Raw genomic sequence first — 16732 nt, 5'->3', positions numbered from 1 at the left:
GATGAAAGAATACAAAAATTTAAAAAACAGGGCCGGGATCAATATCTTCACGAGCGACTTTGCTAATGCTGTTGAGGAGGGTATAAACTAGTGTGGCAGCAGGATGGGAATCTGAGCATAGAGTAAGATGGGAGAAAAGTCAAGCTCGAGGTGGAAGTTAGAAGTAAGAGTGTTTGGAAGGCAGAGGAAAGGCTGGAAAATAGGCAACAAGGGAATTTGGCTGTGCTTAATGGTATATACCCAAATGCAAGGAGTCTAGGGAATAAGGCAGATAAGCTGAGGGCACAGATAGACACTTGGGAGTACGATATCTTAGCGATTACTGAAACATGGCTTAAAGAGGGGCAGGAATGGCAGGGTTTACAGACGGGATAGAGAGGGGGATTGAACTAAAGAACAAAAATTGGCGATCACACTGCTGGGAGTGTACTATAGACTCCCAAACAGTCAGAGGGAGATAGAAAGCAAATATGTAGGCAAATTTCTGACAAGTGTAAAAACAATAGGGCAGCAATAGTGGGGGATGTGAATAACCCTAATATTAACTGGGATACAATGAGTGTAAAAGGTAGAGATGGCACAGAATTCCTAAATTGCATTCAGGAGAACTTTTTTCACCAGTACGTAGTAAGTCCAACAAGAGAAGGGGGCAGTTCTGGACTTAGTGTTAGGGAATGAAGCTGGGCAGGTGGAAGGAGTATCAGTGAGAGAGCATTGTTGTGGTAGTGATCATAACTCAGTTAGTTTTAGCATAATTATGGATAAGGACAAAGAAAATACAGGAGTTAGGTTGTAAATTGGGGGAAGGACAATTTTACTCGAAGTGATTCAGCAAAAGTGGACTAGAATTAGTCACTTGAAGGTAAATCAGTGGCAGAGCAGTGGGAGGCATTCAAGAGTGAGGTTCATGGAGTTCAGGATAAACATGTTCCCACAAAGACAAAGGACTGCCAAATTTAGAACTCACTGGTGCCGACAGGGTTAGATATGGCAAAAAAGGGAAGCTTATACATCAGACATCGAGAGCTCAATACTGCAGAAAGCCGAGAAGAGTACAGAAAGTGTAGGAGTGAAATTAAATAGGAAATTAGGAAAGCAAAGAGAGGGCATGAAAAAATACTGGCAAGTAGAATCAAAGAAAACCCAAAGATGTTTTATAATTACATAAAGAGCAAGAGGATAATTACAGAAAGTGTAGGGCATATCAGGGACCAAAATGGTGATCTATGTGTGGAGGCGGAGGATGTGGGCAAGGTGATTAATGAATACTTTGCGGCTGTTTTCATAAAAGAGGGGGATAATGCTGACATTGAAGTTAAGGAGGAAGAGAGTGAAATATTGGACGGGATAAACATAGGGAGAGAGGAAGTATTAGCATCTTTGAAAGTAAATAAATCGTCAGGATGAAATATATCCGAGGCTATTAAAAACAAGGGAGGAAATCGCAGAGGCTCTGACCATCATTTTCCAATCCTCTGTGGTTATAGGAATGGTGCCAGAGGACTGGAGAACTGCTAATGTTGTACCATTGTTTACAAAAGGGAGGAAGGGATAAACCGAGTAATTACAAGCCAGTTAGTTTAACCTCGGTGGTGGGCAAATTATTGGAATCAATTCTGAGGGTCAGTATTAACCTTCATTTAGACAGACACAGGTTAATCAAGGACAGTCAGCACGGATTTGTTAAGGGAACTAACTTGATTAAAGTTTTTGAGGAGGTAACAAGGAGGATTGATGAGGGCAGTATGTTTGATATATTGTACACGGATTTTAGCAAGGCTTTTGACAAGGTCACACATGGCAGGCTGATCAAAAAAGCAAAAAAGCCCATGGGATCCAGGGGAGAGTGGCAAATTTGCTCAGTGGCCGGAAGCAAAGGGTAATGGTTGACGGGTGTTTGTGACTGGAAGGCTGTTTCCAGTGGGGTTCCACAGGGCTCAGTGCTCAGTCCCTTGCTTTTTGTAGTATATATTAATGATTTAGACTTAAATGTAGGGGGCTTAATAATGAAGTTTGCAGATGATACTAAAATTGGCCATGTGATTGACAGTAAGGAGGAAAGATTTAGACTGCAGGAAGAGACCAATGGACTGGTCAGTTGGGTATAAAAGTGGCAAATGGAATTCAACCCGGAGAAGTGTGAGGTAATGCATTTGAGGAGGTGCAACAAGGCAAGGGAATACACAATAAATGGGAGGATACTGAGAGGTATGGAGGAACAGAGGGACCTTGGAGTATATGTCCACAGATCCTTAAAGGTAGCAGGACAGATAGATAGGGTAGTTAAAAAAGCATATGGAATACTTTCCTTTATTAGCCGAGGCATAGAATACAAGACCAGGGAGGTTATGCTTCAACTGTATACAGCACTAGTTAGGCCACAGCTTGAGTACTGCGTACAGTTCTGGTCATAGAAACATAAGAAATAGGAACAGGAGTCGGCCATTCAGCCCCTCGAGCCTGCTCTGCCATTCAATAAGATCATGGCTGATCTGATCTTGGCCTCAACTCCACTTCCCTGTCCACTCCCCATAACCCTTGATACCCTTATCAGTTAAACATTTGTCTCTCTCGACCTTAAATATATTCAATGACCCAGCCTCCACAGCTCTCCAAAGATTCACAGCCCTCTGAGAAGAAATTCCTCCTCATTTCCATTTAAAATGGGCGACCCCTTATTTTGAAACTATGCCCCCTAGTTCTAGATTCCCCCACGAGGGGAAACATCTTCTCTGCATCTACCCTGCCGAGCCCCCTCAGAAACTTATACGTTTCAAAAGATCACCTCACATTCTTCTAAACTCCAATGAGTATAAACCAACCTGCTCAACCTTTCTTCATAAGACAACCCCTCATCTCAGGAATCCACCTAGTGAACCTTCTCTGAACAGCCTCCAATGCAAGTATATCTTTCCTTAAATACGGAGACCAAACTGTACACAGTACTCCAGGTGTGGCCTCACCAATACCCTGTACAGTTGTAGCAGGACTTCTCTGCTTTTATACTCTATCCCCCTTGCAATAAAGGTCAACATTCCATTTGCCTTCCTGATTGCTTGCTGTACCTGCATACTAACTTTTTGCGTTTCATGTACAAGGACTCCCAGATCCCTCTGTACTGCAGCATTTTGTATCTCTCATTTAAATAATTTGCTTTTTTATTTTTCCTACAAAACTGGATAACCTCACATTTTCACACGTTATACTCCATCTGCCAAATTTTTGCCCACTGACTTAGTCTGTCTATATCCCTTTGCAGATTCTTTGCGTCTTCCTCACAACTTGCTTTCCCATCGATCTTTGTATCATCAGCAAGTTTGGCCACATTATACTTGGTCCCTTCATCCAAGTCATTAATATAGTAAATAGTTGAGACCCCAGCACTGATCCCTGTGTCACCTCATTAGTTACAGTTTGCCAACCTGAAAATGACCCATTTATCCCGTCTCTCTCTATTTTTTGTTAGTTAGCCAATCCTCTATCCATGCTAATATATTACCCCCAACCCCGTGAGCTTTTATCTTGTGCAGTAACCTTTTATGTGGCACCTTATCGAATGCCTTCTGGAAATCCAAATACATGACATCCACTGGTTCCCCTTATCCACCTTGCTCATTACATCCTCAAAGAGCTCCAGCAAATTTGTCAAACATGATTTCCCTTTTAAAAAAAACCATGCTGACTCTGCTTGACTGTATTATGATTTTCTAAATGTCCTGCTACTGCTTCCTTAATAATGGACCCAATGACAGATGTTCGGCTAACTGGTCTATAGTTTCCTGCTTTCTGTCTGCCTTCTTTCTTAAATAGAGGTGTTAAATTTGCAGTTTTCCAGTCCGCTGGAACCTCCAGAATCCAGGGAATTTTGGTAGAGTACAACCAATGTATCCACTATCTCGGCAACCACTTCTTTTAAGACCCTAGGATGCAGGCCATCAGGTCCAGGGGACTTGTCCACCTTTAGTCCTAATAGTTTGCCTGGTACTTTTTCTCCAATGATAGTTTTAAATTCCCTCTCCCAATAAGCTCCTTGATTATCAATTATTGGAATGTTTTTAGTGTCCTCTACCGTGAAGACCGATACAAAATATTTGTTCAGTCTCTACCATTTCCCTGTTTCCCATTATTAATTCTCCAGTCTCATCCTCTAAGGGACCAACGTTTACTTTAGCCACTCTTTTCCTTTTATATACCGTATATACTCGCGTATCCTACGATCTCACGTATCATGCGACCCCTAAATTTTCGTCCCCAAAACATGATTTTATCATATATCTCATGTATCATGCGAGTCACTTTTTTGAGATACCAGATGCCACTTGGCTAGGCTTTCAAACAAGTTTAACAAGTACCCAACACGTAACAAGTATCTAACACATAACAACGATCGAATACAGACCTTAACAACCGAATCATGAAACATCGAGTGGATTCTGTTGTGAAAGCTGTTCGCGAATCGAACACCGATACAGCAATCATTCCAGCTGGCTTGACTAGCGTCGTTCAGCCACTTGACGTATCCATTAATAAGCCATTTAAAGACAATATAAGAAAGAAATGGAATGACTGGATGATGGAAGGAGAGAAATCATTTACGAAGGGAGGGAATATGAAGGCTCCGGATTTGCCTCTACTGTGTTTGCGGGTAAAAGAAGCATGGGCTGAGATAGATGGAGATTTGATTGTTAAAGCCTCTAATAATGCAGCAAACTTCAGAGGGAGTTGTGGGTGGCGATCTCTAGACCACAGCAAAGATACAGTACAAGTGACAATAGAGGCTACAATCCAGCCCAGGAGATACCTGCCGAGATTCAGCTTGGATACGGTCTGCTTAACAGCTTAACAGCCTAATCTTGGCCAGCACTTCACACCCGCAAATTTTGTATCGCGCGTATCATGCTACCCCCCCAAATTTAGGTTACAATTTAGGTCTTCAAAAGTCGCATGATACGCGAGTATATACGGTACCTGTAGAAATTCTTACTGTCTGTTTTTATATTTCTTGCTAGTTTACTCTCAAACTATCATCTCTCTATATTATTTTTTTGTCGTCCTTTGCTGGTTTCTAAAAATGTCCCCAATCCTCTGGCCTTCCGCTGTCCTTCACAACATTGTATGCCTTTACTTTTAACGTGATACCATCCTTTCAATAGTCAGGGAACAGACAGGTGTTTCTGCGGCCGCAGACATGACTCCAGGATGGTATGTTGCCTCCCTGGTGCCAGGGGCAAGGATGTCACCAAGCGGCTGCAGGGCATTCTGGGGGAGAGCGTGAACAGCCAGAGGATGTGGTCCACATCGGGACCAATGACATAGGTAGGAAGAGGGATGAGGTCCTGCAGGCAGAGTTTAGGGAGCTAGGAGAGAGTTTAAAAAGCAGGACCTCAAAAGGTAGTAATCTCTGGATTGCTCCCAGTGCCACGAGCTAGTCAGTACAGAAATAGGAGGATAGAGCAGATGAATGTGTGGCTGGAGAGATGGTGCAGGAGGGAGGGCTTTAGTTTCCTGAGGCATTGGGACCGCTTCTGGGGGAAGGTGGGACCTGTACAAGCCAGACGGGTTGCACCTCAACGGAGCAGGGACCAATATCCTCGCGGGGGGGGGCGGGGGGGGGGGGCGGGGTTGCTAGTGCTGTTGGGAAGGGTTTAAACTAGCTTGGCAGGGGGATGGGAACCTGAAAATAGATTCAGTAGGGAGGGGAGTAAAGCTAGAATTAAAAAGCAAAAACGTAGAAAGTGAGTTTAAAGGACAGGAACAAGCAGGAAAAAAGGATAAAAAAAACAAATGTAAAAGCTCTTTATCTAAATGCACATGGCATTTGAAATAAAACAGATGAGTTGACGGCACAAATAGATACAAATGGGTATGATCCGATAGGCATTACAGAGACGTGGTTGGAAGGTGACCAGGACTGGGAACTAAATATTCAGGGGTATCTGACAATTTGGAAGGACAGACAGAAAGGAAAAGGAAATGGGATAAAGGATGGGATCAGTGCATTAGTGAGAAACGATATTGGCTCAGAGGATCAAGATGTTGAATCAGTTTGGGTGGAGATAAGGAATAATAAGGGGAAAAAGTCACTGGTGGGCGTAGTCTATAGGCCCCCTAATAGTAGCTACACTGTTGGATGGAGTATAAATCAAGAAATAGTGGAGGCTTGTAATAAAGGAATGGCAATAACCATGGGCGATTTTAGCCTTCATATTGATTGGACAAAGAAAATTGGCCAGGGTAGCCTTGAGGAGTTCATAGAGTGTATCCGGGATAGTTTCCTTCAACAGGACGTTGGGGAACCAACCAGGGAGCAAGCTTTCTTAGATCTAGTCCTGTGTAATGAGACAGGATTAATAAATGATCTCCCAGTAAAGGATCCTCGAGGAATGAATGACCATAATATGGTTGAATTTCAAATTCATTTGGAGGGTGAGAAAGTAGGTTCTCAAACCAGTGTCCTAAGCTTAAATAAAGGAGACTACAAAGGTATGAAGGCAGAGTTGGCTAAAGTGGACTGGGAAAATAGATTAAAGTGTGGGACGGTTGATGAGCAGTGGCAGACATTTAAGGAGATATTTCATAACTCGCAACAAAATATATATACCAATGAGAAGGAAAGACTGTAAGAGAAGGGATAACCATCCGTGATTAACTAAAGAAATAAGGAATGGTATCAAATTGAAAACAAGGGCATACAATGTGGCCAAGACTAGTGGGAGGCCAGAGGATTGGGAAACTTTTAAAAGCCAGCAGAGAACTACTAAAAAAAATGATTAAGAGAGGGAAGATAGATTATGAAAGTAAACTAGCACAAAATATAAAAACAGATAGTAAGAGTTTCTACAGGTACATAAAAAGGAAAAGAGTGGCTAAAGTAAATGTTGGTCCCCTGAAGGATGAGACTGGGGAATTAATGGAGAACAGGGAAATGGCAGAGACGTTGAACAAATATTTTGTATCGGTCTTCGTGGTACAAGACACTAAAAACATCCCAATAGTGGATCATCAAGGGGCTATAGGGAGGGAGGAACTTAATACAATCACTATCACTAATGAAGTAGTACTCGGTAAAATAAAGGGACTAAATTGGACAAGTCTCCTGGACCTGATGGCTTACATCCTAAGGTCTTAAGAGAAGTGGCTGAGATGAGGAGAAATTCCTTCTCTCAGAGGGTAGTAAATTTATGGAATTTTCTGCCTCAGAGAGCTGTGGAGGCTGGGTCATTGTCTATCTCCACCTTAAATATATTCAGATTTTTGAGCGATGAGGGAGTAAAGGGTTATGGGGAGCAGGTAGGGAAATGGAGCTGAGTCCATGATCAGATCAGCCATGATCTTATTGAATGGCGGAGCAGGCTCGAGGAGCCAAATGGCCGACTCCTGCTCCTATTATGTGCTTTACTTCCTTAATTAGCCACGGATGGTTAATCCTTCTCTTCGAGCCTTTCTTTCTCACTGGAATGTATCTTTGCTGAGAGTTATGAAATATCTCCTTAAATGTTTGCCACAGCTCATCTACCGTCTTACCCTTTAATCTATTTTCTCAGTCCACTTTAGACAACTCTTCATACCTGTGTAATTTCCTTCATTTAAGTTCAGGACACTAGTTTGAGACCTAGCTTTCTCAGCCTCAAACTGAATATGAAATTCAGCCATGCTATGATCACTCTTCCCAAGAGGATCCTTCCCAAGAGGATCATTAATGAATCCTGTCTCATTACACATTACCAGATGTACAATAGTCTGCTCCCTAGTTGGTTCCACAATGTACTGTTCCAAGAAACCATCCCAAATACACTCTATGAACTTTTCCTCAAGGCTATCTTTGCCAATTTGATTTGTCCAATGATCATGGAAATTCAAATTACCCATGATTATTGCCTTCCCATTCTTACAAGCCTCCATTATTTCTTGATTTATACTCTGTGCTACAGTGTTGCTACTGTTAGGGGGGGGGCAATTACTTTTTTCCCTTATTATTTCTTATTTCCACCCAAACTGATTCTACACCTTGAGCTTCTGAGCCAATATCATTTCTCACTACTGCATTGATCTCATCCTTTATTAACAGAGCTACCCCACCTCCTTTTCTTTTCTGCCTATCTTTCTAAAATGGCAAATACCCCTCAATATTCAGTTCTCAGCCTTGGTCACCTTGCAACCACATCTCTGTAATTGCTATCAGATCATACCCATTTATTTCTATTTGTGCCGTCAACTCATCTATCTTGTTACAAATGATGAAGATCTTTCAATTTTGTATTTTTACCATTTTTCCCTACTCTGATCCAACTTCCTAATGTACTCTTATGTGTATACTCTCTGTCCCTTCCTGTCACACTCTGGTTATCATTACCCTCATCACTATCCTGCACTATTGCCTTCTCCTTTCTCTTTGATTTTGTAAATTTTCGCTCACCTGATCCCTCCCCCGACACTATTTGGTTTTTAAGCTCTATCTACAGCCCTAGTTATTCGATTCGCCAGGACACTGGCCCCAGCCTGGTTCAAGTGAAGCCTGTCCTGGCGGAACAGCTCCCTCTTACCCCAGTACTGGTGCCAGTGTCCCATGAATCGAAATCCATTCCTCCCACACCAATCTTAGAGCCACGCGTTCATCTCTCTGATCTTATTTACCCTATGCAAATTTGCTCGTGGCTCAGGTAGTAATCCAGAGAGTATTACATTTTAATTTAGCCCCTAGCTGCTCATAATCCCTCAGCAGGACCTCTTTCTTTGTCTTATGTCGTTGGTACCCACGTGGACCACGACAACTGGATCTCTCTCCTCCCACTCCAAGTTCCTCTCTAGCCCAGAGGCGATGTCCTTAACCCTGGCACTGCATTACAAGAAAGACGTGATTGCATTAGAGAGGGTACAGAGGAGATTTACGAGGATGTAGTTGGGCTGGAGAATTTTAGCTATGAGGAAAGATTGGATAGGGTGGGGTTGTTTTCTTTGGAACAGAGGAGACTGAGGGGAGATTTAATTGAGGTGTATAAACTTATGAGGGGCCTAGATAGAGTAGATAGGAAGGACCCGTTTCCCTTAGCATACAGATCAATAACCAGGGGGCATAAATTTAAAGTAGTTGGTACAAGGAATGGAGAGGATTTGAGGAAAAAGAATTTCACCCAGAGGGTGGTGGAGGGCTGGAACTCAGTGCCTGAAAGGGTGATCAAGGTCAAAACCTTCATCACGGTTAGAAAGTACTTAGATGTGCACTTAAAGTGGCATAACCTACTGGGCCACGGACCAAGAGCTGGAAAGTGGGATGAGTTTGGGTAACTCTTTTTTGACCGGCACGGACACGATGGGCCTAATGGCTTCCTTCTGAGTCGTAATTTTTCAATAATTCTAAATATTTATCCAATTCCCTTGGAAAGTTAATATTGAATCTGCTTCCACCACTTCAGGCAGTGCCTTCCAGGTCATAACAACTTACGGCGTAAATATTTTTTCCCTCATGTCGCCTCTGGCTCTTTGGAAAAGTACCTTTAATCTGAGTCCTCTGGTTACCGACCCTTCTGACACTGGAACCAGTTTCTCCTCATTGAGAGTCCACTTGGCACTGAAGTCTCAAACTCATAACAGGAACTTACATAGAAACATAGAAAATAGGTGCAGGAGTAGGCCATTCGGTCCTTCGAGCCTGCACCACCATTCAATAAGATCATGGCTGAACATTCATTTCAGTACCCCATTCCTGATTTCTCTCCATACCCCTTGATCCTTTTAGCCATGAGGGCCACATCTAACTCCCTTTTGAACATATTTAACGAACTGGCCTCAACAACTTTCTGTGGTAGAGAATTCTACGTGCCCACAATTTTCTGGGTGAAGAAGTTTCTCCTTATCTCGGGCCTAAATGGCCTACCCCTTATCCTTAGTCTGTGTCCCCTGGTTCTGGACTTCCCCAACATCCTGCATCTAAGCTGTCCAGTCCCGTCAGAATGTTATATGTTTCTATGAAATCCCCTCATCCTTCTAAATTCCATTGAATACAGGCCCAGTCGATCCAGTCTTTCTCCATATGTCAGTCCTGTCATCCCGGGAATCAGTCTGGTGAACCTTCGCTGCACTCTCTCAATAGCAATAATGTCCTTCCTTAGATCAGGAGACCAAAATTGTACACAATATTCAAGGTGTGGCCTCACAACTGCAATAAGACCTCCATGCTCCTGTACTCAAAACCCCTAGCTATGAAGGCCAACATACCATTTGCCTTCTTCACTGCCTGCTGTACCTGCATGCCAACCTTCAATGACTGATGTACCATGACACCCAGGTGTCGTTGCACCTCCCCCTTTATTATCTGAATGGTGACAGATTGGCAATCAGCCCTCCTGTTTTTATCACCTCACATTTATCCACATTATACTGCATCTGCCATGTGTTTGCCCACTCACCTAACCTGTCCAAGTCACACTGCAGCCTGTTAGCGTCCTCCTCACAGCTCACACCGCCACCCAGCTTAGTTCATCTGCAAACTTGGGAGATATTACACTCAATTCCTTCATCTAAATCATTAATGTATATTGTGAAGAGCTGGGGTCCCAGCAAACCCGACTAGTCACTGCCTGCCATTCTGAAAAGGACCCGTTTATTCCTACTCTCTGCTTCCTGTCTGCCAACCAGCTCTCTATCCACATAAATACATTACCCCCAATATTATGTGCTTTAATTTTGCAAACTAATCTCTTATGTGGGACCTTGTCAAAAGCCTTTTGAAATTCTAAATACACCACATCCACTGGCTCTCCCTTGCCCATCCTACTAGTTACATCCTCAAAAAATTCTAGAAGATTTGTCAAGCATAATTTCCCTTTCATAAATCCATGCTGACTTGGACCGATCCGGTCACTGCTTTCCAAATGCACTGCTATTACATCTTTAATAATTGATCCCACCACCGATGTCAGGCTACCTGGTCAATAATTCCCTGTTTTCACTCTCCCTCCTTTTTTAAAAAGTGGGGTTACATTAGCTACCCTCCAGTCCACAGGAACTGATCCAGAGTCGATAGAATGTTGGAAAATGACCACCAATGCATCCACTATTTCTAGGGCCACTTCCTTAAGTACTCTGGGATGCAGACTATCAGGCCCTGGGGATTTATCAGCCTTCAATCCCATCAATTTCCCGAACACAATTTGCTGACTAATAAGGATTTCCTTTAGATCCTCCTTCTCGCTAGACCCTCGGTCCCCTAGTATTTCCGGCAGGTTATTTGTGTCTTCCTTAGTGAAGACAGAACCAATGTATTTGATCAATTGGACTGCCATTTCTTTGTTCCCCGTTATGACTTCACCTGACTCCTGTTCCCTGCAAGCTTCCTCTCATACTCTATTTTTCCCCCTCCTAATTAAACCCTTTGTCGTCCTCTGCTGAATTCTAAATTTCTCCCAGTCCTCAGGTTTGCTGCTTTTTTTGGCCAATTTATATGCCTCTTCCTTGGATTTAACACTATCCCTAATTTCCCCTGTAAGCCATGGTTGAGCCACCTTCCCGGTTTTATTTTTAACGCCAGACAGGGATGTACAATTGTTGAAGTTCATTCATGTGATCTTTACATGTCTGCCATTGCCTATCCACCGTCAACCCTTTACGTATCATTCGCCAGTCTATCCTAGCCAATTCACATCTCATACCGTCGAAGTTACCTTTGAAGTTCAGGACTCTAGTCTCTGTATTAACTGTGTCATTCTCCATCTTAATGAAGAATTCTACCATATTATGGTCATTCTTCCCCAAGGGGCCTTGCACAACAAGATTGCAAATGAATCCTCTCTCATTACACAACACCCAGTCTAGGATGGCCAGCTCGCTAGTTGGTTCCTCGACATATTGGTCTAGAAAACCATCCCTTATACACTCCAAGAAATCCTCCTCCACCGTATTGCTACCAGTTTGGTTAGCCCAATCTATATGTAGATTAAAGTCGCCCATGATAACTGCTGTACCTTTATTGCACAGGTCCCTAATTTCCTGTTTGATGCCATCCCCAACCTCACTACTACTGTTTGGTGGTCTGTACACAACTCCCACTAGCGTTTTCTGCCCCTTGATGTTTCGCAGCTTTACCCATACTGATTCCACATCATCCAGGCTAATGTCCTTCCTTACTATTGCGCTAATCTCCTCTTTAACCAGTAACGCTACCCCACCTCCTTTTCCTTTATGTCTATCTTTCATGAATATTGAATACCCTTGGATGTTGAGTTCCCAGCTTTGGTCACCCTGGAGCCATGTCTCCGTAATCCCAATTATATCATATCTGTTTGCCGCTATCTGCGCAATTAATTCATCCACCTGCAGGGAAACAGATTACTGACAAATGTTAAACTGTTTTGTTGATAAACAAAATCTCAATTTAACTTTTAAAAGTTACGTTGTTAAACAGAGGTTCACACTGACTCACCGACTGGCCAACTCAAGATCCACTCCTTTAGCGATTGGTTACAGTAAATGCTACTCCCTTGGTCCTCTGGCTTCGGCACTCTCTTGCTGTTTGTTGCCAGGGCAATCACTCACCACTCCCCCACATTATGCTGCCAGGTGAACGGTCTCTCCCCAGTGTGACTGCGTCGATGCGATTGCAGCTGGGATGGGAAATGTAATCCCTTCCCACAATCCCAACAAATACACGGTTTCTCCGTGGTACGGGTGTCCTTATGTCTCTCCAGGTTGGACGATCAGTCGAAGCCGCGTCCACACACACAACACGTGTACAGTTTCTCCCCGCTGTGGATGGTGATGTTTTCAGGCTGTGTAACTGGTTAAAGCTCTTTCCAGTCAGTGCACTGGATCACTCTCACTTGGGTGTGTGTGTCTCGGGCCTTCTCCAGTCACACTGATGTTTGAAATCTTTCCCCACAGACAGAACAGACAAACATTTCTCCTTCCACATTGAAAGGCCGCTGATATTGGGTCCCTGCTGAATGGAGTGTGTGTGATGTGGATGTGAAGGCTGTGAGTTTGCGGCCTGTAAATGCTGCCCCCCTTCTCTCAGCCTGGAAGAAGAGTTTACAAAAGCCCTGACTGTGAGCCCAGGATAGAAACTCACAACATTCTCTCCTCCTGGTTCCTGGCAAAGGCCGCGCATGCGCCCTGCTGCCCCAGCAAGATGGCGGCCGCTCCCCGGGCCTGTCACCGGGAGAAAGCCCCGCAGCTGCCCCTCCCCCGGGGGCCCCACTCGGGGCAAAGGCCAGAGGCCCACAGCGGGTATGTGTGAAGCGAATAATGCGGAATTTGCTGTGGGGCCTGGGCCGCATTCGGTGTGTGTGAAGCCCGCGTCCCCCCGGGATTTATTAACCCGCTCCCTCCGCCCATCCCTCACCCGCGGCCCCGCCCCACCGCGCATGCTCAGCTCACACTGCCCGGGTGACTGACGGCAGCTCCCGACCAATAGGGAGAGCAGGGGCAGGCTGGTCCTCCAACCAATGGGAGTGTGTGAGGGGCGGGGCTTGCGGCTCCCAGGGGGAAGTGGAGCTGTGGCTGTAAACAGCTGGAGCCCTACGGGGGCGGGGGGAGCAGCTGGGTTTGTGGACAGCCCCAGGGATAGCAGGTTGGGGAGCTGTGGCTGGAGGCTGAGAACTTAGTGGAGAGCATGTTTCAGGAGGTGGTCACCCCACAGCTGAGGGGTTTGCAGGCAGCGAGGGAGTGGGTGACCGACAGAGGGCCAGGCAGCTAGTGCCCTGACTGCATCTCTCACTAACTGGTTTTCAGTTCTGGTCACAGCTTAGGGCTATGGTTCCTCTGGGTACAGCCAGAGCCAGGTCCGCAGCACCATGGGTGGCTCAGCCATATGGGCAATGGGATGGAGGAGGATGGTCAGGGAAGCAATATTGAAAGGGGATTCGATAGTCAGGGGAGCAGACAGGTGTTTCTGCGGCTGCAGATAAGACTCCAGGATGGTATGTTGCCTCCCTGGTGCCAGGGTCAATGATGTCACTGAGCGGCTGCAGGGCATTCTGAAGGAGGAACAGCCAGAGGTGGTGGTCCATATCGGTACCAATGATATAGGTAGAAAGAGGGATGAGGTCCTGCAGGCAGAGTTTAGAGAGCTAGGAAAGATTAGAAAGCAGGACCTCAAAAGGTAGTAATCTCCAGATTACTCCCGGTGCCACAAGCTAGTGAGTACAGAAATAGGAGGATAGAGCAGATGCATGCGTGGCTGGCGAGATGGTGCAGGAGGGAGGGCGTCAGATTCCTGGGACACTGGGACCTCTGGGGGAGGTGGAATCTGTACAGGCCAGACGGGTTGCACCTCAACAGGCCCACAGACCAATATCCTCACTGGCATTTTCTGGTGCTGTTGGGGAGGGTTTAAACTAGATTGGTAGGGGGATGGGAACCTGAGAACAGATTCAGAAGGGAGGGGAGTAAAGCTGGAATTGGAAAGCAGAAAAGTAGAAAGTGAGTTTGGAAGGCAGAGGAAACAGGCTAGAAAATAGACAACAAGGGAACTTGGCCATGCTCAATGGTTATATATTTCAATGCAAGAAGTCTAGTGAATAAGGGAGATAAGCTGAGGTGTTATTGCAGCTGTGAGGAGGGATATGTTGGATGGATCATTAAATGAGGCCATGTGGGTTGAACTGAAGAACTAAAAATGGGCGATCACACTGCTGGGAGTGTACTATAGACCCCAAACAGTCAGAGGGAGATAGAAGAGCAAATATGTAGGAACATTTTTGAGAAATGCAAAAACAATAGTGCAGTAATAGTGGGGGATTTCAACTATCCTAAAATCATTGACTCTCAGAAATTTACGGCACAGAAGGATTTCATTCATGTCCATCGTGTCTGTGCCAGCCAACCAGTGAGGGACTGGAACTCACTGCCTGAAAAGGTGGTCGAGGAAGAAACCCTCAGCGCATTTAAAAGGTACTTAGCTGTGCCCTTGAAGTGCCGTAACCTACAGGGTTATGGACCAAGAGCTGGAAACTGGGATTAGGCTGGGTAGCTCTTTGTCGGCCGGCGTGGACACAATGGGCCGAATGGCCTCCTTCTGTGTCGTAAACTTCTATGATTCTACACCAATCCCCTCCTTTTTGATATAAACCCACCCACAGTCACTGACACCAATCTCCTCCTGTCTGATATAAACCCGCCACCTAGTCACTGACACCAATCCCCTCCTGTCTGATATAAACTCACCCACAGGCCCAGAAAGATTAACCTCAGCCGGTAACTGGGACTGGACTCGCCTCCATTCCTGTGCCGAGGGGATTGCTGTACCCGACGGGAGGGCCAACATTTGGGGACAGATTCCTCACCAATTCCCATTCCTCTTTCTAGGGGATAATGGAGGGGCCTCTGAGTGTAATGTGCAAATCAGTAAGAATTGTCAGCGAGGATCAATCAGCACTTTCTCATTGGAGATGTTAAAAATCAATGAAACCTTTCAGACACTGAATTGTGGATCTTGTACCAAAGATCAATTTAGGATTGAAGTAAAAGTTCATCATTTTATTGTAAAATAATTTCTGCTGAGAGTCGCTGAATTAAGGGGAAAGATCACAGACAGTGGTTCATAAAGGGACACTGTAGCCCCGACAACACAATGAGCTACATATCCAGAATATTAAACTGCAGCCCAGTTATAGGGTTATCATCAACAGAAACAAACCCGACTGTCAGAGTGAACAGAGTGTGATTAACAGCAGCAATAACAGCAGAATCCAACCCCTTCAATCACTTGTGAACTTGTTGGTGTCTCAGCAGGTTGGATGACCTAGCGAATCCCTTCCCACACTCTGAGCAGGTGAACGGCCTCTCCCCAGTGTGAACTCGCTGATGTGTCAGCAGGTTGGATGAGTGAGTGAATCCCTTCCCACACTCGGAGCAGGTGAACGGCCTCTCCCCGGTGTGAACTCGCTGGTGTCTGACCAGGGTGGATGATTGAGCAAATCCCTTCCCACACTCGGAGCAGGTGAAAGGTCTCTCCCCAGTGTGAACTCGCTGATGTTTCAGCAGCTGGGACGAATTAGTGAATCCATTTCCACACATGGAGCAGGTGAATGGCCTCTCCCCAGTGTGAACTCGCTGGTGTGTCAGCAGAGTGGTTGACTGACTGAATCCCTTCCCACATATGGAGCAGGTGAACGGCCTCTCCCCGGTGTGAACTCGCTGGTGTGCAATGAGGTTGGATGAACATCTGAATCTCTTGAAACACTCGGAACAACTGAACGGTCTCTCGTCAGTGTGAACTCGCTGGTGTGACTGGAGGCAGAATGACTGAGTGAATCCCTTTCCACACTCGGAGCAGGTGAACGGCCTCTCCCCAGTGTGACTGCGTCGATGATTTTCCAACTGGGACGGGTAATTGAATCCCTTCCCACAGTCCCCACATTCCCACAGTTTCTCCGTGGTGCGGGTGTCCTTGTGTCTCTCCAGGTTGGACGATCAGTCGAAGCCTCGTCCACACACACAACACGTGTACGGTTTCTCCCCGCTGTGAATGGTGATGTTTTCAGGCTGTGTAACTGGTTAAAGCTCTTTCCACAGTCAGTGCACTGGAACACTCTCACTCGGGTGTGTGTGTCTCGGGCCTTCTCCAGTCACACTGATGTTTGAAATCTTTCCCCACAGACAGAACAGACAAACATTTCTCCTTCCATATTGAAAGGCCGCTGATATTCCGGTCCTGGTGAATGGAGTGACTCTGTCAGATCTTGACGTGATGTTTGGTTTGAGTTTCCCGCCTGCAAATCCTCCCCTTCTAATATCT

At 45.3% G+C, this 16732-nt stretch overlaps 1 pseudogene; it reads right to left on the bottom strand.

Moving 5' to 3' along the window:
• Nucleotides 1-15456: 15456 nt before the first annotated feature.
• LOC139253249 (zinc finger protein 154-like) lies at nt 15457-16458 on the bottom strand (annotated as a pseudogene).
• Between the last annotated feature and the right edge of the window lie 274 nt (nt 16459-16732).

Source organism: Pristiophorus japonicus, unplaced genomic scaffold (genome assembly GCF_044704955.1).
Source record: "Pristiophorus japonicus isolate sPriJap1 unplaced genomic scaffold, sPriJap1.hap1 HAP1_SCAFFOLD_481, whole genome shotgun sequence".
NCBI lineage: Eukaryota > Metazoa > Chordata > Chondrichthyes > Pristiophoridae > Pristiophorus > Pristiophorus japonicus.
Note: the sequence above shows the minus strand (reverse complement) of the source record. Positions and strands in the feature narration are given on the sequence as shown.